Here is an 8,092-nt window from a genome sequence, read left to right on the forward strand (position 1 = left end):
GCATAATTATTTAGACGGGTCTTTTAGGTTATTATTTTGTTTTCCTTTCTATCAGTTGTCATGTAGTTTATACTTTCAGCTATGTGCTTGTCTCCCTGTTTTATCCAGGTAATGGCTCCTCCAGTTTGTTAACGTTTTTAAAACAAACGTGTGAGTTCTCCTGATTTTTTTCCTATTGGTTTCTTTGTGTTTTCTTTATTTCGATAATCATATGTATTATTTTATTTTTTCTGTTCTTTTTCTTCTTGTTCCTTTTGGCGTCCAGTTAGAATGCTCTTTTATGTTTTTGTTGTTTTCTTGTGGACATTTCTTGCTTTTTTTTTTTTTTTTAATTTCACCCAGTCCAAAATCTGTTTGCAGTGATGGGAGAATTTATTCCTGAATATTTGAATTATTGATAGGTAAAAAGTTAACTTTTTCATTTTGCTTGGTTTTTGACTTGGATTTTCTCTGCCTTTCCTCTTTATGGTATTTTCTTTGGGGTCTGTTTCCTTTAGTGCGATTCCACACTTCCTCTTCATCTTTTGTGTGTCTTCTGTGTGTGTGTGTGTGTGTGTGTGTGTTGTCTGTGTATTTTTCACATAACACTTACAATGAAATTTTAAGAGATAGTAAGTCGGTCTTTCATGGATAGCAATTCATTTTGACATGCCTTGAAAACTCACATTCCATCACTTTCGGCCACATTTCCTACAAAGAATGTCATCTTTTGTCCTCTTTGATAAACACATATTTTCACAAACCTGCCTTCAAACAAACACCACATTTTGTGTGCCTGGTTAGAGTCGTATTGTTTGTCCCTTTTCCCATTGTATTTTCATATGTCACTTCACTACCATGAGAGATTGAAATCATCTGTTATTTGTCTTTCTGAGACTGATAGATGTGGTGTATCCCAATGCTCTACACAACACTGCCACATGTGGCAAGAGGCCAGAATTTATTCTTGCTTATGCCTCAGTAAGAATCTGCAGTGCCTTTGGAGGACAGTGAGATGATAGTAGTGTCTGAGAACTCCAGGCCTGTCTTCAGCCATGATGACAACTAGAAGATCACCACATCAACTTCAACTTGGTGGAAATTGACCTGAAGCCTGCAAAGTAAACTCCACAGCAAAAGAGAAAAGAAGTTGCAGAGACTATGGGAGAAGATTGGATATATGGCTCAGGTGAGACGTGGGCGGTTGGTGCGCCAGAGGGCAGTGAGTCAATGCAAAAGACAAGCACAGGAGTGCAGAGCACCCTGGGAACAAACAAGGAGCATGTTTCCCAATGCCATTGGCTGTGTCCAGCAGAGCGTCTGAAGGGCACGAGTTCTTGTCAACAAAACGTCTTGAGGCCTGGAGATTTCAGATCAACAGGCTTGGCAGACATCGCCTCGAGAAAATACTGTGTTTCTCCTGGAGAGGACACCAACAAGCAACTAGGTGCAGACAGCCTGTAAACAATGATCAGAGACAATACCAGTAGACACAGTGCGAAAAGGTTGGGTTCTGTCAGTGCATCCGTGAGAGGCAGAGTTCGTGGAGATGACTCAATTGGGGCACAAGAAATTTTAGGCTCTAGCACCAGCAGCATCAATACCGAGCTACTGGCCAAAGACAGAACCGTGAGAACATTAACTGCCTAACCTACAAACACCAAAATCCCAACCGTGGAACACTTGGGGGACTGCCTTCCTCAGTCCAAGTTGCTTAGTCCCGGGAGAACATTCTCTCCTGTAGATGACTAGAAGAAAGCTCTCCCCACATGCTTTCTCCTGATCAAAGCATGCTGCAGACCTTTGTTCTGTTGAGTGGGTTGAAAATCTCCTTTCACAGGCACACCAGAGCACACCAAGCTAAACCTCACCATATTCAGCCCAGACCGCAAACACATCAAAAGGCAGGCAAGGAGTGCCTCTGCAGATGACTGGCCTCAAGGACAGGGGACAGCCATAACACAACAGCAGAGGGCATGCATACCACACACACACACACACCGGAGACTCCCTCAAGGGCCAGCCCTTGGGCACTCCATGATTTCTTCCTAAAGAAGTTATGCTCCAGCTAGAAAACAGAATGGGCTTTTTGAATACAGAGAAGAAGACAGAGACCTAGATCCATGCAATGATGGGGGAATCAATTGATGCTGAGGAAAACGAACAAGAAATGATCATGGCCAGGCAATCAGAGTAAAACCTCTACATATAACACCCCCAATGGAGGATTGAAAGCAGCGGCCAGAAAACTCCCTGTACATCAGAAAGCACAGAAGATATGAGGGAGTCTATAACCACAGAGCTTAAACTGATAAAAATAAACAAAATAGAATAAAGAATTCCTTATGAAAAGATTGGTAACAGAATGGATGCTAAGTCCAGCAAGCTGGCAGAAGCAGAGGATCCAATGAGTGACCTGGAAGAAAAATAATGGAAAAGAAGGAAGCAAACCAAAGAGAGAAAGAAGAATGATAGAACATGACAAAGAGCTTTGGGAAGTCATTGGCTCCAAGGAATGGAAAGAGGTGTGTTTTGTATGAGAACTAGGAGTGAGAAAAAAAAAGAGTACTGAACATTTCTTAGAGAAATCAGAGGTGAAAATGACCCTCTTCTGGGAAAAGAAACAGAGATCCAGATTCAGAGGCACAGAAGAGTCCCATCACCATCCACAGAAGCAGAGCACCATAAGACATAGTGTCATTCCCTCTGCAAAAACGAGGAATGGAGGAATGCTCTATACCCAAATATGCTTGGGAGAGTAGTTTGTCCATAGCCAAGTCACTGACTTCAAGAGATTGGTAACAGAATGTCTAGCTTGTCAAGAGGACAAGCTAGACAAGAACTTGAAGCAGGACAGATAGAGCAAGCAACACCAGCCCAAGCCAAAATCCGTATTTCCTGCATTTCTGAGCCATGACAGAGGAGCGGTTCTTGTCTAGAACTAGGAGGTATTCAGAAGAGAAAGATTGGATCTCAGGTTTTGTCCATCAGTTCAGAGGCGGCCTGCAGCTGAACTCATGATCCCCTGGTCATGGCATCTGCTCTGGTCTCAGGTTCCCTGCTCAGGGGCAAGTCATCTTTTCCCTCTCCAGCTCCAACCCCTGATTTTGATCTCTCTGTCCCTCTGTCAAATATGTGCATGTGCATCGTTTGACAAAAAACCAAAACCAAAACCAGTGTACAAGGATTGACTTGGGCCAGAGAATGTTTTATTTAATTTGGATTTAGATCCCTATGGAAGGCAGCCAGGTAAAGAGCACCTCCCACCATCCTAAAATGGCAGAACTTCGCTTGAGCTCCCTTGTTCATTCTCCTGTTTTTTGTCTTCCTGGATCTACTCACGAACCTGTAGCATCCACTGTCTGCCCCGCTATAATATCCCTTTGTTGTCACATTGTTCATCCTCTCCTGGCTCCATTGGAACATGTCCATCTTCCCTAAGAGGCACTGTTTGGTTATCACATGAAGCCATTTGGGGATGTTAATGAGAGGGTTAAGGCAGGCTTCTACTGCCATATCTCCATTCAGTTACCCAGAGGTAGCTGCACCACCCTGTGGGAATTCTCAAGTTTCTTTGACATTTGAATCCTCTTCAATGCATCCTTTTGGAGATACATGTTTTCATCTTGAAACTGGCAAGAGTGTCTTTCAGATGGTTTCACTTGTGCTATAGGTTTCTTCCAAAATGCTCCACACTAGCTCCTGTGACCTCCAAGTACATGAATCCATCCTGGGCCTCAGGTTTTAGGGTGTAAGTTCTGCCTTTGGTGCTTGGTCAATTTTGAAGAGTGAGAAGCCGTTTTGGCATGATTTCTGGAGACGCTAGAAGTACTCATGTCCTTGCTGTTGAAGATTCCAGACATATCTTTGGCAAAGTTATGTATGTACCCAGTGAGGTTTCCTTAGGTGAACTTTCCCTAGTCAGAAGCGCCCTGATTGGGTGATAGGAACATACACATGTGTGGGTCATGGAGTTCCTACCCTTCGGTTTTGTTTGAGACCTGATTCTTTCTTGCTCTTTCATGGATAAGATGTAATGGTGCATTCTTGCCTTTGTCCAGAGTCCAGATGGCTGGGGCACTGTCACGACTATAGACTATGAATTCAGCCATGAAAAGGTGAGATCGACTCATTTGCAAACTGACTTGGTGTAGGACCCAGGTGGCTTCAGCAGTTTTGGAGCGTTTGGGATTATCTTGGCTGCCCCATGACTACTCCAGCCAAGTGTAGATCAGGTGTGGTTTGGGGAGTAGTGGTTGCTATGACCTCAAAGCTTTGTGACATCATAGAAACTGGCTTTACTGAAACAGCAGTCCCTCTCTCATGACCTTGGAGTCCTTTAGTTTTATGTACTGTTAGGGTCCGTTATCAAAGGAACGAGACTGATACAAAGCGAAGGTCAAGCAAAGTTTTATTTCGTGCCAAGCATCAAGAATCAAACTAACCGGTCAGGGCTGTCTCTTACGAAAGGGTGACGACGACAACCCCAGCTAGTCTGCTTCCAATGTGGGTGCTCTGGATTAGGCCTCTCCACAGATGAGGCCACTCCAGATGAGGCCACTCCCAGGATGAGACCATTGCTAATGAGGGTGGTCCCGACAGGGCTGCTCCCCGGACAGGGGCTGCTCTGGCGAGGCCGCTCCCCTACAAGGCTGCTCCCAAAAGAGGCCACTCTGAATGAAGCCTTTTCCCCAATGATGCTGCTCCCGCAGGGCCGCTCATCGAGGAAGCCTCTTCCCAGAGGAAGCTGCTCCCTGGATTGACGCAGCTCCGGAGAGGCTGTGGCTCAGGATGACAAAGCCACTCGTGGCTTAGGGTAGGGAGATCGATCACAGCGAGGTTGCTGGCTTCTAGGCCGTTCCCTGCAGCTACACTGTTGAGGGCCGTGGTGCGTGGATGGGGCTGCTGGTGTCTCAGGGCCCCTGGCATCTCGGAGCCGCAGGCATTGGGATCACTGATGGATGAGGGCTGCTGATGGCTGGGGGATGCATGCGTCTCAGGGCCGCTGGCATCTTGGGGCTGCAGGCATTGGGACCGCTGGTGGCTGGGGGCCACTGATGGCAGGGGACTGCAGGCATCGGGACCGCAGATGGCTGGACTGCTGGCGGTGGCACCGCTGGTGTCTTGGGACCAATGGTGGAGCTTATAGCTCTTACAAGAGCTGTTACAGCTCTTCTCCCGCGGACTCTTCCTGTTCCCGCAGACCCTTTCAGCTCCTTCCGACTCTTCAGCACCCGCCGACTTTTCCTTCTGCTCCTGCTGACTCTTTCTTCTGCTCCTTTCTCCATCCTTCAACATATCTCCTGCTTCTTATCCCTGACAGCCTCGCAAACCAACCTTTATGGAGGTGGTTGAGCCCCGTGCCTGGACAGGTGGCCAATTGAATCCCAATTCCCCCAGAGGATATACGCGCACCCCACTGATTGGATATCCCCACCTGGTCTTCCCCTCCCCTATATCATGGGTCCACAAGCAAATTCCTCTGGGAGGTGCAGGCCCGTACAGTAGGATGCTCCAGGAAAAACTAAAATGAGCCTTCTGAGCCTGGACAAGAACTCAGGTTGTCTTGTGTTAGTGTCCCACCTCCCCTTTCTAGACAAAGAGAAAAAAAAATGAAGTTTGGGATACCATTCTTTAGGCCAAGATTTTTCCAGAGACGGCAAGGTTTCCCTACTTCCACTGCAATTTCTAGAGATTTCACTAAACAATGAGGCTTCTTGGGTATCATCAGCTCTCTGTGAGGTTTGTCATCCTGTGGGTGAGAAAGTCCTTTCCCAGCGTCTTTTACCTATGGGTTAATGATGAATAAGAGAAAAAAAAGTCAATTTTCAAGGAAATATATTGGGGCATGGATGTTTTGGTCTATCTGTGTTTTCATCTTCTACTCTTCTGAAACACTAGTCATAAGGGATTAGGGCTCTGTATACAAGCTTTAAACCTAAACATCTTTGCAAAGTCTTCAAGGAGCATCACATTCTGAATGAGAGCTAACACTGAAGCAAGAGCCCTGGACAGCATTCTTTGTCATAATTAGTTAACTCTACCTGGTTTGGGAATGGCTATATCTTTGTTGAACAATTCTCTTCAATAGAGGAAAGGAATGGTCTATATTGATGACCCGCAATGTCCCCTCGAGCAGAACTGTGGATTGACCTGCAATTCCCTTGCAAAGACTATTGGATAATGAAGGAGTGGTCCATATTGGCAACAGAGTATTCCTCAGCCATCAGGGAGGATGAACCACTGGTACTTGCATTGACATGAATGCCACAGGACTGGGTGATGCGAAATGAAAAAGGCAAGCAGACAAAGGGAAATATCATATGGCTTTCCTCCCATGCCCCAGTAAAAATACCATGGCCCTTGTAGATGGAAGGGGAAACTGAGGGGAAGAAGTCAGAGAAGGATAAAAACCAGGACTGACTCAGGTCTCTGAGAATGAAGCTGAGGGTTACAGTAAAGAGAGACATGCAGAGAATGTGGGAACTGGCTAATAGGTGTTGAGAAGTTGTAGCATATATTAAAATGAACACTAGGTGCATATTGAAATAAAGCAACAGTGCATGCTCTGTCAAAAAGGTGTGATGGGCGATAGGCTGGCTTCCTCAACATAACAAAAAAAAATCAAAATAAAAACAAACTGGCCTTTTCAAAAGCAGATGAGGACGGACAGAGAAAAGGAAGAAATATTTTTATTATCTTTACTTATTAAAACAGCATGGAATTTGTTTCCTATAATGTCTTTACCTGTCCTTATCTTTATACTTGTAAAGTAGAGTCTACCCGCCTCCTCTATTTCTGAAATCGATTTGAAGAAACAACATTGCCTTCATTAAATATCTAGAAGTGTTGACCATGAAAATGATTTGGATCTGGCCTTCTGTGTAATGTGAGTTGTTTGATTATGCTTCAAATGCTTAGTCACTAATAGAGAGGTCAGATATTGTAGGGTTCCTAATATAATCTTGGGAGTTGATATGCATCCTGGAATATATCCCTTACTCTCAGTTATTGGATTTGCTGGCATAATTGCATAGAGGAATCTTTTAGTTTTTTGCTTGTTTGTTTGTTTGTTTTGTTTTTCCTTTCTTTCAGTTGTCATGTGGTTTCATACTTTCAGCTGTATGGTTTTCTTCCTGTTTTATCCAGGTAATGGCTCCTCCAGTATGTTACAGTTTTCAAAACTGACTTGGGAGTTATCCTAATTTTTTCTTTTTTTTAATTTATTTTTTATTTTCAACATAACAGTATTCATTATTTTTGCTCCACACCCAGGGCTCCATGCAATCCATGCCCTCTATAATACCCACCACCTGATACCCGGACCTTGCACACCCACCCCTTCAAAACACTCAGATTGTTTTTCAGAGTCCATAGTTTCTCATGATTCACCTCCCCTTCCAATTTCCCCCAACATCCTTCTCCTCTCTATCTCCTCATATGCTCCATGCTATTTGTTATGCTCCACAAATAAGTGCAACCATATGATAATTGACTCTCTCTGCTTGACTTATTTCACTCAGCATTATCTCTTCCAGTCCCATCCACATTGCTACAAAAATTGGGTATTCATCCTTTCTGATGGAGGCATCATACTCCATAGTCTATATGGACCACATCTTCCTTATCCATTCATCCATTGAAGGGCATCTTGGTTCTTTTCACAGTATGGCGACCGTGGCCATTCCTGCTATAAACATTGGGGTACAGATGGCCCTTCTTTTCACGACATCTGTATCTTTGAGGTAAATACCCTGTAGTGCAATGACAGGGTCATAGGGAATTTCTATTTTTAATTTCTTGAGGAATCTCCACACTTTTCTCCAAAGAGGCTGAACCAACTTGCATTCCCACCAAGAGTGTAAGAGGGTTTCCTTTCTCCACATCCCCTCCAACACATGCTGTTTCCTGTCTTGCTAATTATGGCCATTCTAATTGGTGTAAGGTGATATCTCAATGTAGTTTTAATTAGAATATCCCTGAGTGCTAGAGATGATGAACATTTTTTCATGTGTCTGAAAGCCATTTTTATGTCTTCATTGGAGAAGTGTCTGTCCATATCTTCTGCCTATTTTTTGATATGATTGTCTGTTTTGTGTGTGTTGAATTTGAG

Source organism: Mustela erminea, chromosome Y (assembly GCF_009829155.1).
Source record: "Mustela erminea isolate mMusErm1 chromosome Y, mMusErm1.Pri, whole genome shotgun sequence".
NCBI classification, from domain to species: Eukaryota; Metazoa; Chordata; class Mammalia; order Carnivora; family Mustelidae; genus Mustela; species Mustela erminea.